Source organism: Muntiacus reevesi, chromosome 5 (genome assembly GCF_963930625.1).
Source record: "Muntiacus reevesi chromosome 5, mMunRee1.1, whole genome shotgun sequence".
Taxonomy (NCBI): Eukaryota; Metazoa; Chordata; class Mammalia; order Artiodactyla; family Cervidae; genus Muntiacus; species Muntiacus reevesi.
The window spans coordinates 40,520,462-40,537,114 of record NC_089253.1 but is presented as its reverse complement, the minus strand read 5'-3'; positions in this window follow the sequence as shown (position 1 = coordinate 40,537,114).

Sequence of the window (16,653 nt, the reverse complement as noted above, 5' to 3'; positions counted from 1 at the left end):
GGGGGTCAATGTCAATTTGGCCCCTATATCCAACAGCCCTCCAACAATCTCAGTGACCCATTGTGGCAGCCTGGGACATGTGCCACTCAGCTCTCCCTTCAAGAGAGAAGCCACGGGACTTTCCCTGTGGTCTAGTAGTGAAGACTTCCGCGCTCCCAACACAGGGGGCCCGGGTTCCATCCCTGGCCAGGGAGCTAGATCCCACATGCCACAGCTAAGAGCCTGCGTGCTGCAACTAAGACCCAGTAGAGCCAAATAAATAATTTAAAAAGAGAAAGGGAAAAAATAAATAAATAAAAAGAGAGAGAGAAGCGGCCACAAGGCAATACACTCACAGCCTCCACACGCAGCCACAGTGTTGGAGCCAAGGCCACATCCTCCCCTGGCAGCTCAAGGTCAGGAACCACACACAGTGGGGCAGCAGGGCCTGGCATCCTCTTCCCAGCGAGGGATCCCTGTGAAGGGCAACTTTCGGGCTCTGGCTCCCTCAGAGCTGCACTGTGGTTGGGGCAGTTCTCGAGTATCTCCCGGATAGCGTCATCGCAAGCCTCAGGGACCCCACCACTTTCCCTGGGGGCCCTCGCTCCGGAGAGACTTCCGAGGCTAGGAACTCAGTCTTCCCTGAGATTCTGTTACAGCTGAGTCCCACGTCTGCCTTTCCCCAGCTGCCCTCGGGCTGAAGAAGAGAAGGCTTCCTTAAATGCTGCCAAAGAATCCTCCTGATGTTGCTTTAGATGGGTGATCAGTGGCCTGAACTGCTGGGCTATTTCCTCCCAAGCATCAGTGGTCCGCAGCATCAGGCTCCCCACCCCAGAGTCCACAGCTACTCTCTGCCCCGCTGTCTCCCAAGCACCAGGGATACCGCATAAACCAGCGCGTCCCCGTCCGCCTGAGTCCTGTCCGAAGTGTGGCCAAGCTGAGTGGCCCCCTCCCCCAGTGACGGGGCCTCATCACGACAGGCCAGCAAGGCATCCAACGCAGCACCTCATCCTTGGAGTCAGCCTCGAGGGCCACTCCGGTACTACCTGCCTTCAGGAGCGGGAAGCAGAGCCAGAGACCACGTTTCAGGAGCAGGAATTTCCTAGAGGGAGCTTGTCAGGACCAGCCTGTCTGGGAGTGAGGGAAACAGGGTGGGGAAGCGGGAAGGCGAAGGCCAGCCTTGGTGGGCCTGATGCACAAACTGTACCACAGACTTACCCTCATCTGGAGGGGAGGGGACAACCTCTCACGCTCTGTAGCAGTTAGCCATTGGCTCTGGCCATCCCCTAACCTTCCAGGCACTGTGGCTCCATCAGCTGAGGGCACTTCTCCAGGGAAGGGGGCGGATGCACCAGCCCAGGGGAGGAGGTCTGGTCAGGATACCACAGCATCTACCAGAAGGACAGCCCTCTCTTCTGCCTCAGGCTGACTCACCAGGTAGGCATCACCATTTCAGGGCCTCTGGTGGAAGTCAGTTGCCCACCCAAGCTACAGGGGGCACAGACCATCCCCTCCAAGCGGCTCTGCGGGTGCCTCTCCATAGCACCTTGAGATAAGATGGGTGGGGGTGCCACTGGACACACTGTCCTGTTCTGAAGAAAAGCCCCTCAAATTCCCACTTCACTCACAGCCTCTCTGACCTCTTTGAGAAGCTGGACAGCCAGGGCTTATCTAGGAGTCCCAAAGCCAGTTATCCATGACCAATTCTGCAAGAATGGGGACTTGTTGGCCTGTTACCTTAAATGGAGCCAGAAAGTCTGACGAAAACACCTCGTTATCTTAGTGTGTGAGCTGCATCTGATTCCACCTCCCCACTCCCCATCCCTTATCGCCTGCATCTGGGCTCACCCCACCTCCACCTCCACTCCCACCCCCCTAAATCAGCAGCAACAGGGACCCGAGCTCTGCCCCTCCACCCGCCGCCAGGAGGAACGCAGAGGAGGAGAGCGCCACCTAGCGGACGGCAGGGGAGGTGGCGTCTGCAGGTGGCTAAAGGGAGCTGGGAGAGTGTCCCAGGGGTGCTCAGCCGTGTCCGAAGCTATGGACTGTAGCCCGCCAGGCTCCTCTGTCCATAAGGATTCTCCAGGCAAGAATACTGGAGTGGGTTGCCATTTCCTTCTCCAGGGGATCTTCCCGACCCAGGGATCGAACCCGCGTCTCTTACGTCTCCTGCATTGGCAGGCAGGTTCTTTACCACTAGCGCCACCTGGCCGACCCTGGATGAGAGGATGGAAAGGCGGAGGATGGGTAAGTGGAGGAACCAACCCGAGCGCCAGGAGCCCCGCCCCAGCCCACCTCTGCCCACACAAGGGAGCAGATGGACTCGTCCGGGGCCACGACCTGCAGCCTCTGCCCCACCCCTTGTCTCCTGGGGGAAACTTCCTGAACAGGCCAAGAAAGAGAAACTTAAAATCCATGTGAGTTGTGTTTGCATTATTCCACGAAAAGAGGAAAGGGAAATTCAGAAAGGGGAGAGGCTGTCCCCGCTGCACAGTGGACTGGGGGGGCACTGAGCAGTGAGCGAAGGGACACCCAGAAGTGGAGCTGGAAAGTGGGTCCTCCAACCTTTCCCTCCAGACACCCCTGCGGGCAGAAAGGAGGCAGCCTCCACAGTTACAAGATGCATGTTCTTCTAAGTACATCAAAGGGTCTGGAGGAAACTACCCAGCTGTTAGTAGAGGCTCCGGGGGTGGGGAGTGGTACAGAAGAGGCAGAAGACGGCTTTCACTTCTCAGTTTACACACTTCCCCAAAAATGTGGTGGGATCATGGGTGAACAGTCCACTTTCAGTTTGACCTCATTTTGTATTTTTCAAGTTAAAAAGCAACAGGATGGATAAACAACAAGGACTTACTGTACAGCATCAAGAATTATTTTCAATATCTTGTGTGTGTGTGTTAGCCGCTCAGTCATGTCCAACTCTTAGGCACCCTATGGACTGTAGCCGGCCAGGCTCCTCTGTTCATGGGGTTCTCCTGGCAAGAATAATGAAATGGGTTGCCATGCCCTCCTCCAGGAGATCTTCTCGACCCAGGGATCCAACCTGCATCTCTTAGGTCTCCTGCATTGGCAGGCATGTTCTTTACCACTAGCGCCGTCTGGGAAGCATATCTTGTGAAAAGTGAAAGTCGCTCAGTCGTGTCCGACTCTTTGCAACCCCATGGACTGTACAGTCCTTGGAATTCTCCAGGCTAGAATACTGGAGTGGGTAGCCTTTCCCTTCTCCAGGGGATCTTTCAGACCCAGGAATCAAACCAGGGTCTTCTGCATTGCAGGTGAATTCTTTACCAACTAAGCTATCAGGGAAGCCCTAATATGAAACCATAATGAAAACCATAATAGAAAAGAATCTGAAAAAATAGATAAAGACATAGATATAACTGAATTACTTTGCTTTACACCTGAAACTAGCACATTATAAATCAACTACGATTCAAAAAAGATTTTTAAGAAAAGTAATTGGAAAAAAAAAAGAAAATTGAATCATAAAAACAGAAAGTATCCTGATGGTTGCCAGGGGCTGGGGGAGAGGGGCGTGGTGAGTGAGTGTCTAATAGGTACAGTTCCCATTTTACAAGATAAAAAGGTTTGTAGGATGGATGATAGTAACGGTTGCACAACGTGAATGTATCTAGTAACCACTGAACTGTACACTTAAAATGGGTAAAATGATAAGTTTTATGTTATGTGTACTTTATCACAATTTTTTAAAAAGAGGGGCGAAAACGTTGGAAACAATGGGACATGAATTGCCTCCTAAACACAGTAGCACCAAAGATGTACCGAACCAAACCTGGACCTGACCAAGCCTTAGATCAAGGGTCTGTGAGCTGGGGCCCCAAGTCCACTTTGCCACATCCCTGCTCGTTTGTTTACGTATTGTCTACACTGCTTTCATGGTACAATAGACGTTTGAGGAACTGCAACAGAACCCATGCGGCGCACAAGGCCTAAAATATTTACTCTCTGGCTTTTAACAGAAAACCACCCCCATCCCCACTCTAGATTCAACCACCAAATTACAGGAAACACAGGGGACAGAGGAACGTGTTTAACAACGCCAGTGACATGCGACCAGCAAAATCCAGACTGCAGGAAACCATAGGACAAACTACTAGCTTCTTCAGTATACAATTTGCAACAACAACAGAAAATGGAGCGGGCCTATGGGTTTGAAAAGGTCTGAGCAGTGACAGATAATAGACTTGGAAAGTCTTTCTTTCTCTCCAAGAGGACCTCGTTTTCCATGGTAGCAAGTAAAATAATATATCTAAAACTGAAAACCAGGAATTAAAGTAAAACCACTTCACTGAGATGTGGTGATTTAAAAAAAGAGGAAACATGTATTAAAAAGCTGAATGCCTCAGGAGAGGAGGCTGCAGGAATCAAGAGAAATGAAGCCGAGAAATAATTGGTTTCAAAGTCCAGTGATAGTGTTTGACTTTAAGTATGTATATATTTAAACATGAAATATTTAAATATAAATATTTACGTGAAAGAATAAGTTGAAATTTTTAAATTAACATACAGGTGAACAGTTTTATAGTCTTGGATTATAGTATGCCTTTCTAAACATGACTTGAAAATCAGAAACAAGGACTTCCCTGATGCTCCAGCAGATAAGAATTCATCTTCCAATGCAGGGGACACAGATTCGATCCCTGGTCAGGTAACTAAGATCCCACGTGCTGCAGGGGAACTGCTGAGCCTGTATGCTGCAACAAATAGCCACACAGCCAAATAAATAAATCAATGTTATTTAAAAAGAAAATCAGAAACAACTATGCAAATGGTTGACCTATTTGCATAAGAATCTAAAATGTCTTCCTGGGAAAAGCTATTGTGTGTATAAGGTTGCAAGATTCACCACAATCAGAAAAAAAAGATTTGCAACAGATGCTGTGGACAAAGGGTTAACATCACGGTTAGGTTCTGTTGTTGTTCTATGCAACAGAAACTGACTTTCGCTGATTTAAGCAGAAAAGGGATGGATATTGAGTCCTGTATAGACTCACTTCACTAGGAGGGCTGTCCTCTCAGACAGGAATGGCAACTGGGCTATAGTGGGACAGGGAACAATCGCATGCTGGGCACCAGCAGGGACACAGGTCAGCTGCCATTGTTTCCATCCTTTGCAGAATTAAGTCTGCACAGTTCCACTCCCTCCCATCACTAGTACAATTGCATTGCTGAGAGGAGAGATTTGAGTGGCAGAGTCTCAATCACAGGCCTGCATCCTCACTCCAAGGTGGGGGCTGGAAGTCGAGCTCCTGACATTTAGAGTTTTCACTGCAAAAATTAGGGGATATTCCCAAGGGAGGACGAGGAATCGGATGTCAGGAGGACAAGAATAATGGTAGATGGGCACTACAATTCATGATACATCAGACGACTTTACACATCGATATATAAAAGATGAAAACCTTGATAGAAAGAGAGTCAAAGTAACACAAAGAGGCAATTGACAAAAACTGCAATTAGACCATACATATATAAAAAGCTGTTTAGCCTCACTAACGCAGCAGCCACTGGTCATCACCGATTCCAAATCAATTCCCACCTTCTTCGTTGCTCACAAAACCCTGATGTTGTTCAGCTATCAACTCCACCTCCAGACAACTCAGAGGTGACAGCGGGCGATCCAGTTATGGTCAATGAGCTCTAGCAAGAGACTTCCAGAAAAGATCTCCGAGTTAGCACAGGCTATGGGAGAAGGCAATGGCACCCCACTCCAGAACTCTCGCCTGGAAAAACCCAAGGACGGAGGAGCCTGGTAGGCTGCAGTCCATGGGGTCGCTAGGAGTCGGACACGACTGAGTGGCTTCACTTTCACTTTTCACTTTCATGTACTGGAGAAGGAAATGGCAACCCACTCCAGTGTTCTTGCCTGGAGAATCCCAGGGACGGGGGAGCCTGGTGGGCTGCCGTCTATGGGGTCGCACAGAGTCGGACACGACTGAAGCGACTTAGCAGCAGCTGCTACAAGAAGCATGCTCCACATGCCTATAGCTGACACAGCCAAAGTCCGTTTCTTGCTCATGCAAAGTCTGCCACGGGCCTTCCTGGCTGGGTACTCCTCCGCCCGTGCAGGTCTGCCCTGCAGAGTGATTCGGTAACCGGAAACCGGAAACCTAAGAGCCTTCCATGGTGTGGTTCCGCCATCCTGAAGCAATGCTCCCAGATCACTCCGCCCATGACTCCTGCTCACATTCCATTGGTTAGAACAGGTCACATGGCCACTAGGACCCACTCAGCTGCAGGGCATGCTGGGAACTGTAGTTTGTGTGCTGAAAAAACAAGCCATATTTAGGCACCCCAGCACTGTCCCAGCCACAGTCCCTCTCTGGTCATCACATATCCATTTGGCCCTTCCGCCCACATAAAGGGCACTCCCCGATAGGGCCTTAGTGCTCCTCTCTCAGGAAAGCTCGCTTTCCCGTACTCCTCATAGACTCAGGGTCCTTCTGCCTTAACCTCCTTGCCCAGGACTGAAGTGGGGGTTAGGGGTCACGCCCACCCTGGGACCTGTGCAGCTTCTGCCTCTGGCTTTCTGCTCCTTCTGTGGAGGCCCGAGAATATTCCGCGTCCTCCCACAGCACGGCTCGGTGGAGGGTCCCACCAGCCCTCCGTCTACCGACCAGACGCCCCGTGCTGCTTGGGGCGGACAGCCCGCTGGAGGGGGCTTCCTTCGCTCTCAGCGCCAAGAGAAGGGGCCTTAATGATACGGATGAGAATCACCGGGGAGATGCACATGGCACACAGAAAGGAGACGGTCAAGGTCGCAAAACAGACACACAGGCACACACGCAATTTCCAGAATTAAAGTTTAATAGAGGAAGTGAAAAAAGGAAAGGTCCTGTGAGAGCAGAAGCCGTCTTCTAGAAGATGAGATGGAAGGACTCGCTCCCAGTACAGAGCCAAGACGCAAGGAAACAAAGGTAGGAGTGGAATCATCAGAGCCAAGATCCCAAAGTGCGAGTACCAGCGTTCCTAGAAGGAGAAAAATGACAAAAGGAGATGTGGTAACTGAAGAAATAGTCAAGTGGAAGAGAGACACGAATCTTGAGATTTGAAAGGGCTGCAGGCAGGAGGGATGAATAAAAAACAGGCACTTAGACGCAGCCCGGTGAGACGTCTGAACTCCGCAGATAAAGACAGCCTTCGGGGTTTCCAGACTGAAAGGTTCCCGACAGACAGAGGCAGGCTTCTCCTGTGGTCCCTGGAAGTGAGAGGGGAGGGATCCATCCACAAACTGGTGAGAGGAGGCGGCAGACCAGGAAAAGAAAGCCTCCTTCACCACCGAGGAGGGAGACAGACCAGGAAGCACTCCGACAAGTTGGAAATCAAAGAAGTCTTGAAAGAGTAGAAGACAGAGAATGCAAAAAACGGCAGTGAGCACAAAGCTTGGTTACTGTCACATTTCAAGGGATGGTGCTGTGCCTGAGAAATAGAATATAACTGTTCAGGAAGGATTTTTTGAAAGCCAGGGAACAAACTATAAGAGAAATCTTAATAACAAATAGCCTGAGACTGGAACTAAAATTTCTAAATGACCAAATGCAGGCATGGAGGTGGTGGCAGTGAAAAGAGAGCAAGAGAGCGGGAGTGAAGTGTCCCAGAAACTTAGTTTTGGGGGGTGTGGGCAGAGCGAACAAGTAAAACATTAGTGAGTAGGGTATTTTTAATACTGAGCTTGGATGTGGCAAGAGGGAATTCCAGGTTCAAACAAGGTTATTTAGGATGGAAAGTTAACCACTAGTAGAATCCAGGAGCTCAGGGAAACTTCTAAATCGGGAGCAGAAGGGGTGGGGGAGAGCAGAAATAAAAACGAAGTTGTTCAAGCCAAAGAAAGTGAAAAAAAGAAAACAGCAACAGAATGGGGTAAACAGAAAAGTCCCAGCATTCCAACCCCTCCTGGAGCTCCTCGCTGATGGCTCGAAGGTGAAATGCATTTCCCAGCCTCCCTGGCAGCTCAGTTCTGCCTGTGACCTTGCTTCCACCAAGCAGACGCAGCTGAGATGAGGGCCAAAGTGAGCCCAGGCCCCACGTCTGTTTCAGACAAACAGGGAACCAGCAAGTCCTTAGAAAGAGACATCAAAAAAAAAAAAAAAAAAAAAAGAAAGAGACATCAAAGCCCCCCAGATCCCTGTTCTGGGCTCCTTCCCACCGCCACCCAAGGGAAAATCTACTTCCTTCACTCCTGGACAGAAGACAGGACGTTTGAACTTAGACTTAACTTCCTTAATTGAACATTGAGTAGGCGCCTACTGCATGCACCACAGCACCAGGTGTGTCCTTCCCTCCCCTCCCCACCTTCTGCACAGAAAAGCCAGATCTAACCATTTGCTTGGGTTGCTCGTCCCTCTGTCTCAGCGATGGCTCCCAGCAGGGTCCTGGGGCCTCTCAGGAAGGTTAGCGCCCCACAGGGTCAGTCACTGTGATGAGATGCTGACCCAAACCAGGAGGTGCCCATTCCATCTAGTAGACTGGAAGCATTGGCACCAACCCACACCCTTGCTATGGCCTGGTAGTGGGTGAGGACACTCTTCTGCTCCTTGGCTTTGAGGTTGTCTCTGCCAATGGCAGAAGTGACAGTCGGCTGGGTCCCGAGAGGCCTCATGTGTCCTGCTCACCCTCTGGTGCCCCTATCATAGAGATGCATGCCCGACTGGCCCACCAGTCCAAGAAAGATGAGAGGCACGTGGGACTGACAGAGCTGACCCTGCAGTAGAAGCGGGGCCTGAGCAGCACAGCCCAGCTGGATTGGCCAAGCCAATCAATCCAAGAAGTCATGAGAATAAGTCATTGTTCAAAGCCAGTGAGTTTGAGGATGATTTGTTTTGTTACGTGGCACTAACTGACCAATACATCCCATCACTCAAGGACTATGTGATCAGGACCATGTGAGGCCATAACAGCTGTTACAGCCATTCAGAGGAGGGTGATATCAGTGTGGAATAGGAATCTGGAAGCTTCCCAGAGAAGGTAGTTCTGTATATTGGCAGCCTGCTCTGTTGGTACTGTGTGTAGCCTCTCGTTTATCTTCATCACTGTCTCTGCAAGGTCCTGCTGGGGATGCTGAACTTCTTCACTCCCACAAGACAACAGCCAGCTAGAGCTAGGCGGTGTGCCTGTCCCCTCACGGGCCCCCTCATCCAGTTCACCACAGCCCCTTCCACTCCCTTGTGCCTCCCACGGGGCCCAGGTTGCCCCTCCTAGTACCTGCTCAGCCCTTTCTGGCAGTTTGAGATCCCCGCTCTGCCAGGGGCTGAGTCTACCAGCCCTGCAGCGAGTCACAATCTGTCTTTGCACCAAGGGGACTGTTTCTGTGTTGAGAACTCACAACTCCCCAGGGGTATCAACCCTCTCTGCAGACAGCAGGGACAGCTGGAACCATAGAGAAGCTGAAATGGTGAAGAGGCACATGTGGAAGACAGCCAAGGGCAGATGGAGGGGACTCCCAGGAGAGGAAGTGAGGTTCCAGACCCTCAGAAGAGAAACAAATGTCCAGAGGCCAAGAGAAGCCTTGTCTCCAGGGGGTAGGATGCTGCAGACGCTGCTGAGGGGCTAAGAAGAAGACATTCTAGCAAAGACCCCACATTGGGCAGTAGGAGGGGGAACATGACCTCTGAGAAAACTGATTCTGCAGCATAATAAGCAAGGAGCCAGGCTGCAAAGGGTTTGGTTTTTTTTGTTGTTGTTTTTTAAGACCAGAAACCAGCTGCGTGAAGACTGATTGGACAAGGCTTCAACTTTGTCCACACACTGACTGGTGTACACCCAGAGATGCTGTACTGAAAATGGGGTCTCCACTCCTTCCAGAAATGCTCCTAAAACTGGGTTTTTCCTCCATTTTCCCCCAGGTCACTCCATTTTGCTTTGTTCCACATTCTTTAGTACAAAAGAGACTAATGTACATGAATAGAGCTGGGAGATTTCCCAGACTGAAAAAAAAAAACAAACAAACCAGAAACACTTTGGTTTCCATAGCTGTGAAAGCGTTGCTCCCCAAATACCTGGGTCCATCACCATTTTCTAAACAAATCCCAGGAGAGCAAGCCAAAATGCCACCCAGACTCATCCCATCCTACCTCTGCCCGGATACCCAACCCTGATCGAGTAGGGGGCATGAGTGGAGCCAAAGGTCAGACAAGACACAGCGTTCTGTCCAGTCCAGTCTCTGTGCAAGGCCAGACTCGTATTCCTGAAGTCATCAAGACAACCTCAGAAAATGACACTTCATGAAATCTCCCCTCTTGTTCTCTCACGGGCTGTCCATATCCCAGGCCTCCCCGCTCTCTCTTCCTCTCCTCTCCCTACCACCCCAAATCTCCCAAATCCACCAGGGCATCCCCCATCATCTCCTGGGGTCTCTTTCCTACCCTCTCAGTTTTGCATCAAGGGGTCCAGGAACTGACGTGGCGGGGACGAGCTTCATCTTGAAGGACAAGAGCAGAGAAGGTGACCCAGCCAGGACAGAAGTCCCTTCAGGAGGCAGGAGGACAAGGGAGAACCGTCCAGCAACTCTCGCATGCTGCAGAATTCTGCTCTTTAACAAATACGAACTCTCACTGCTCCAGAGGGAGTGCCCTGGGGGCTGAAGGTCCTGCCCTGGTAATACCCCACCCCAAGCAATATCAGTTAGGATGCCCCAAGAAAATGGGGAAATGTAACCCAGAAGTCCAAGGCAACGTGTGCTCAGGTGAGCTAAAAGCATGCCCTTTCTAGCACTTCCGTGGCAGTCCAGTGGTTAAGACTCTGTACTTCCACTGCAGTGGGCATCAGTTCAGTCCCTGGCCAGGGAACTAAGATTCCACATGCTGCAAGGCACAGCCAGAAATTTATTTTTTTAATTAAATTTTTAAAATGCATGCTCTTTCAATTTTTCTGCTGTTTTCCAAGGCACTAGCTTCATCCTACCATCAGCCTCGCTGAGGGTCCTAGAGTGGCCACCAGCTGCAGCTGGGGCTGCCTGGCTCCTGGATCCCAGTTGGTGGATCAGTGGGATACTGCTTAGCCAGCTCTCAGGGGCAGGGTTTGGTGGAGCTCTGATCTGTAGCTTTCGCTAATTGCTGTGGTGTAAATGCTCCCACCACAGTCGATAGCAAGCTACCAACTTGACAACATAGTTGAGAAGAGATGCTCAGAGTGGACTCTCGCAAGCCAGTCCTAACCAATGCATCCTTCCCTGGAAAATCTTCATGGACAGAGGATGGGATCACATGGACTGGTTTAGACTCTGGCATGGGAGCAAGGTCACCTCCACCCAAACCTTTTGGCAGCTGCACAGTGGGGGCTGGAAGAGGGGAGAGCAGATATTGGGAGAGGCCACCATGATGGACCTTCCCAGAATTCCCTTCCCAACACTCCCACCCAGCCAGCATCTTGCAGCTTTCAGCAGGCCCCACCCAGGGTGGTGGTGGGCAGTGGCTGATTTCTGGTTTGCGGGACAATGAAGCCATGAGACAAGCAGACCAAAGAACTCAGGGATAACCAAGGACAGCAAAAGCCAATATCCCATGAAAGTTCCAGGAATTGTGGCATGGATCTTCATCACAGCTGCATGGAGGCAGGCTGCCTGCTGGACAGTAGAGACAGCCATTGCCCAGTGCAATCAGCCTGGTGATGTCCAGGCCAGAGGAGGCAACTGGGACCCCTTCACTCTCAGTCTGCAGGTTCTGGGTCTTTTGGACCATCTCTGAACCCACTGCAGGTGGAGAAAGGTTCGAGGCGGTATCCCAACCACCTCTGTCATGATTTATGACCATGTTGTCAGGAGGCTCGTTTTTCTTTTAAGCTGTGTCCGTACCATTGGGAAGCCTGTTAGAAAGATGGCTTGGAGGAGGAGCCAAGATGGCGGAGGAGTAGGACGGGGAGACTACTTTCTCCCCTAGAAATTCATCAAAAGAACAACTGAACACAGAGCAAACTTCACAAAACAACTTCTGATCACTAGCTGAGGTCACCAGGCACCCAGAAAAGCAGCCCATTGTCTTAGAAAGGAGGTAGGACAAAATATAAAAGATAAAAAGTGAGACAAAAGAGCTAAGGATGGAGATCTGTCCCGGGAAGGGTCTTAATAGAGGACGTTCCCAGACACCGGGAAACCCTCGCACTGGCGGGCCTGGGGGAAGTGTTTGAATCTCAGAGGGCAACCTGACTGGGAGAGAAACAATAAATAAAACCCACAGATTACGAGCCTAAAAGCAACTCCCAGCAGAAAAGTACCCCAGACGCCCGCATCCGCCACCAGCAAGTGAGGGTGGAACGGAGAGGAGCGGGTGGCATTACTTGGGGCAGGGACCGGGCCTGAGTGCCCTGAGGACAATCGGAGGGAGCTTTTGTGAGTTCCCAGCTTGAACTGTGGGAGAGCAAAAGAGAGAGAAAATTAACCGGCCCGAACACACTGCCGGCCGTTCGCAGAACAAAGGGACCGAGATTCTGGATGGTCGACATCCACCGGGAGGGTCGCGGCGAGACACAGGGCGCAGGCACCCGACTGGCGCGGGCGGGGACTGGGGCTGGGGACGCGGAGGGCAGAGGGCGCGCGCACTGGACTGGCGCCGGCGGAATCTGGGACCGCGGAAGGGAGTGGGTGCGCGCACCCGGGGAGAGTGCGACCGCCAAGCCCCTGGCTGCCTGGACCGCTCTGACAGGGAAGGCACAAAGAGCAGGCGCAGCTTTCTGTTCCGACCTTTGGCGGAACACCCGAGGGCTGGAACCGCGCGCAGAGCCGGGTGCATTCCATAAAGAGCAGCCGGAACCTGAGCAGCGCCGGCCCCGCCCTGCAGCTCCAGCCCCGCCCTGCAGCGTGACGGAACTAGCTACCTGAATAAGAGTCCACCTCCGCCCGCCTGTGTCAGGGCGGAAATGAGGCCCTGAAGAGACCGGCAAACAGAAGCCAGTTAAACAAAGGGAACCGCTTCAGAAGGAACTGGTGCAACAGATTAAAATCCCTGTAGGAAACACTGACCACACCGCAAGGGGCCTGTAGATATCGAGAAGTGTAAGCTGGAACGAGGAGCTATCTGAAACCGAGCCGAACCCACACTGACCGCAACAGCTCCAGAGAAATTCCTAGATATATTTTTACTTTTTTTTTTTTTAAGTAAGAAAAAAAATTTTTTTAATTTTATTTTATTTTTTCTTTTTTATTTTTTTTTCTCTTTTATTTTCCTTTAAAATTCCCTATTACTCCCCCATTACTCCTTAACTTTCATTTTCATTAATTCTTACGATTGTTTTAGTTAGGGAAAATTTTTTTTTCCTCTTTTTTTCTCTTCTTTTTCTTTTTTTCCCCCTTCTTCTCTTCTATTTTCTATTTTTCTTTTTCTCTTATTTCTTTTAAAGTCCTCTAGTACTCCTCTACTACTCCTTAATTATTCATTTTCAATACACTATAACCTTACAAAGAGGAAAGGAAAAAAGAGAAGCCCTATTTTTAAACCGAACCTCATATATATTTCTAAAATTATTTTGGGGGTGTTTTTGTTTTTGTTTTTAATATAGTATTTTTAAGAGTCTAACCTCTACTCTAGATTTTTAATTTTTGTTCTTCAGTATATGATATAAACTGTGAACATTTAAGAATCCAATATTCAGTTTCCATTTTTATTCAGGAGTGTGTTGATTATTCTCCCCCAATCTTGACTCTCTGTTTTCTACCTCAGAACACCTCTATTTCCTCCTTTCCGCTTCTCTTCCCAATCCAATTCTGTGAATCTTTGTGGGTGTCTGGGCTACAGAGAACACTCTAGGAACAGATGACTACGTAGATCTGTCTCTCTCCTTTTGAGTCCCCCTTTTTCTCCTCCTGCTCATCTCTATTTCCCTCCTCCCTGTCCTCTTCTTCATGTAACTCTGTGAACATATCTAGGAGTCCCTAACGGGGGAGAATCTTTTCGCCATTAACCTAGAAGTTTTATTATCAGTGCTGTATAGTTGGAGAAGTCCTGAGACTACAGGAAGAATAAAACTGAAATCCAGAGGCAGGAGATTTAAGCCCAAAACCTGAAAACACCAGAAAACTCCTGACTACATGGAACTTTAAGTAATAAGAGACTGTCCAAAAGCCTCCATACCTACACTGAAACCAACCACCACCCAAGAGTCAACAAGTTTTAGAGCAAGACATACCACGCAAATTCCCCAGCAACGCAGGAGCATAGCCCTGAAAGTCAACATACAGACTGCCCAAAGTCACACCTAACATATAGACCCATCTCAAGACTCATTACTGGGCACTCCATTGCTCTTCAAAGAGAAGAAATCAAGTTCCACACTCCAGAACACTGACACAAGCTTCCCTAACCAGGAAACCTTGACAAGCCAACCGTCCAACCCCCACCCACCGGGTAAAAACTCCACAATAAAAAGGAACCACAGACCTCCAGAATACAGAAAGCCCATTCCAGACACAGCAATCTAAACAAGATGAAAAGGCAGAGAAATACCCAACAGGTAAAGGAACATGACAAGTGCCCACCAAGTCAAACAAAAGAGGAGGAGATAGGGAATCTATCTGAAAAAGAATTTAGAATAATGATAATAAAAATGATCCAAAATCTTGAAAACAAAATGGAGTTACAGATAAATAGCCTGGAGACAAAGATTGAAAAGGTGCAAGAAATGTTTAATAAAGACCTAGAAGAAATAAAAAAGAGTCAATTAAAAATGAATAATGCAATGAATGAGATCAAAAACACTTTGGAGGGAACCAAGAGTAGAATAACGGAGACAGAAGATAGGATAAGTGAGGTAGAAGATAGAATGGTGGAAATAAATGAAGCAGAGAGGAAAAAAGAAAAAAGGATCAAAAGAAATGAGGACAACCTCAGGGACCTCTGGGACAATGTGAAACGCCCCAACATTCGAATCATAGGAGTCCCAGAAGAAGAAGACAAAAAAAAAGGCCATGAGAAAATACTCGAGGAGATAATAGCTGAAAACTTCCCTAAAATGGGGAAGGAAATAGCCACCCAAGTCCAAGAAGCCCAGAGAGTCCCAAGCAGGATAAACCCAAGGCAAAACACTCCAAGACACATATTAATCAAATTAACAAAGATCAAACACAAAGAACAAATACTAAAAGCAGCAAGGGAGAAACAACAAATAACACACAAAGGGATTCCCATAAGGATAACAGCTGATCTATCAATAGAAACCCTCCAGGCCAGAAGGGAATGCAGGACATAATGAAAGTAATGAAAGAGAATACTCTACAACCTAGATTACTGTACCCAGCAAGGATCTCATTCAGATATGAAGGAGAATTCAAAAGCTTTACAGATAAGCAAAAGCTGAGAGAATTCAGCACCACCAAACCAGCTCTTCAACAAATGCTAAAGGATCTTCTCTAGACAGGAAATGCAGAAAGGTTGTATAAACGTGAACCCAAAACAACAAAGTAAATGGCAACGGGACCACACCTATCAATAATTACCTTAAATGTAAATGGGTTGAATGCCCCAACCAAAAGACAAAGATTGGCTGAATGGATACAAAAACAAGACCCCTATATATGCTGTCTACAAGAGACCCACCTCAAAACCAGAGACACATACAGACTAAAAGTGAAGGGCTGGAAAAAAATATTTCATGCAAATGGAGACCAAAAGAAAGCAGGAGTCGCAATACTCATATCAGATAAAATAGACTTTCAAATAAAGGATGTGAAAAGAGACAAAGAAGGACACTACATAATGATCAAAGGATCAATCCAAGAAGAAGATATAACAATTATAAATATATATGCACCCAACATAGGAGCACCGCAATATGTACGGCAAACGCTAACGAGTATGAAAGAGGAAATTAATAGTAACACAATAATAGTGGGAGACTTTAATACCCCACTCACAACTATGGATAGATCAACTAAACAGAAAATCAACAAGGAAACACAAACCTTAAATGATACAATGGACCAGCTAGACCTAATTGATATCTATAGGACATTTCACCCCAAAACAATCAATTTCACCTTTTTCTCAAGTGCACACGGAACCTTCTCCAGAATAGATCACATCCTGGGCCATAAATCTGGTCTTGGAAAATTCAGAAAAATTGAAATCATTCCAGTCTTCTTTTCTGACCACAGTGCAGTAAGATTAGATCTCAATTACAGGAAAAAAATTGTTAAAAATTCAAACATATGGAGGTTAAATAACACGCTTCTGAATAACCAACAAATCATAGAAGAAATCAAAAAAGAAATCAAAATATGTATAGAAATGAATGAAAATGAAAACACAACAACCCAAAACCTATGGGACACTGTAAAAGCAGTGCTAAGGGGAAGGTTCATAGCATTACAGGCGCACATCAAGAAACAAGAAAAAAGCCAAATAAATAACCTAACTCTACACCTAAAGCAATTAGAGAAGGAAGAAATGAAGAACCCCAGGGTTAGCAGAAGAAAAGAAATCTTAAAAATTAGGGCAGAAATAAATGCAAAAGAAACTAAAGAGACCATAGCAAAAATCAACAAAGCTAAAAGCTGGTTTTTTGAAAAAATAAACAAAATTGACAAACCACTAGCAAGACTCATTAAGAAACAAAGAGAGAAGAACCACATTAACAAAATAAGAAATGAAAAGGATGAGATCACAACAGACAACACTGAAATCCAAAGGATCATAAGAGACTACTACCAGCAGCTCTATGCCAATAAAA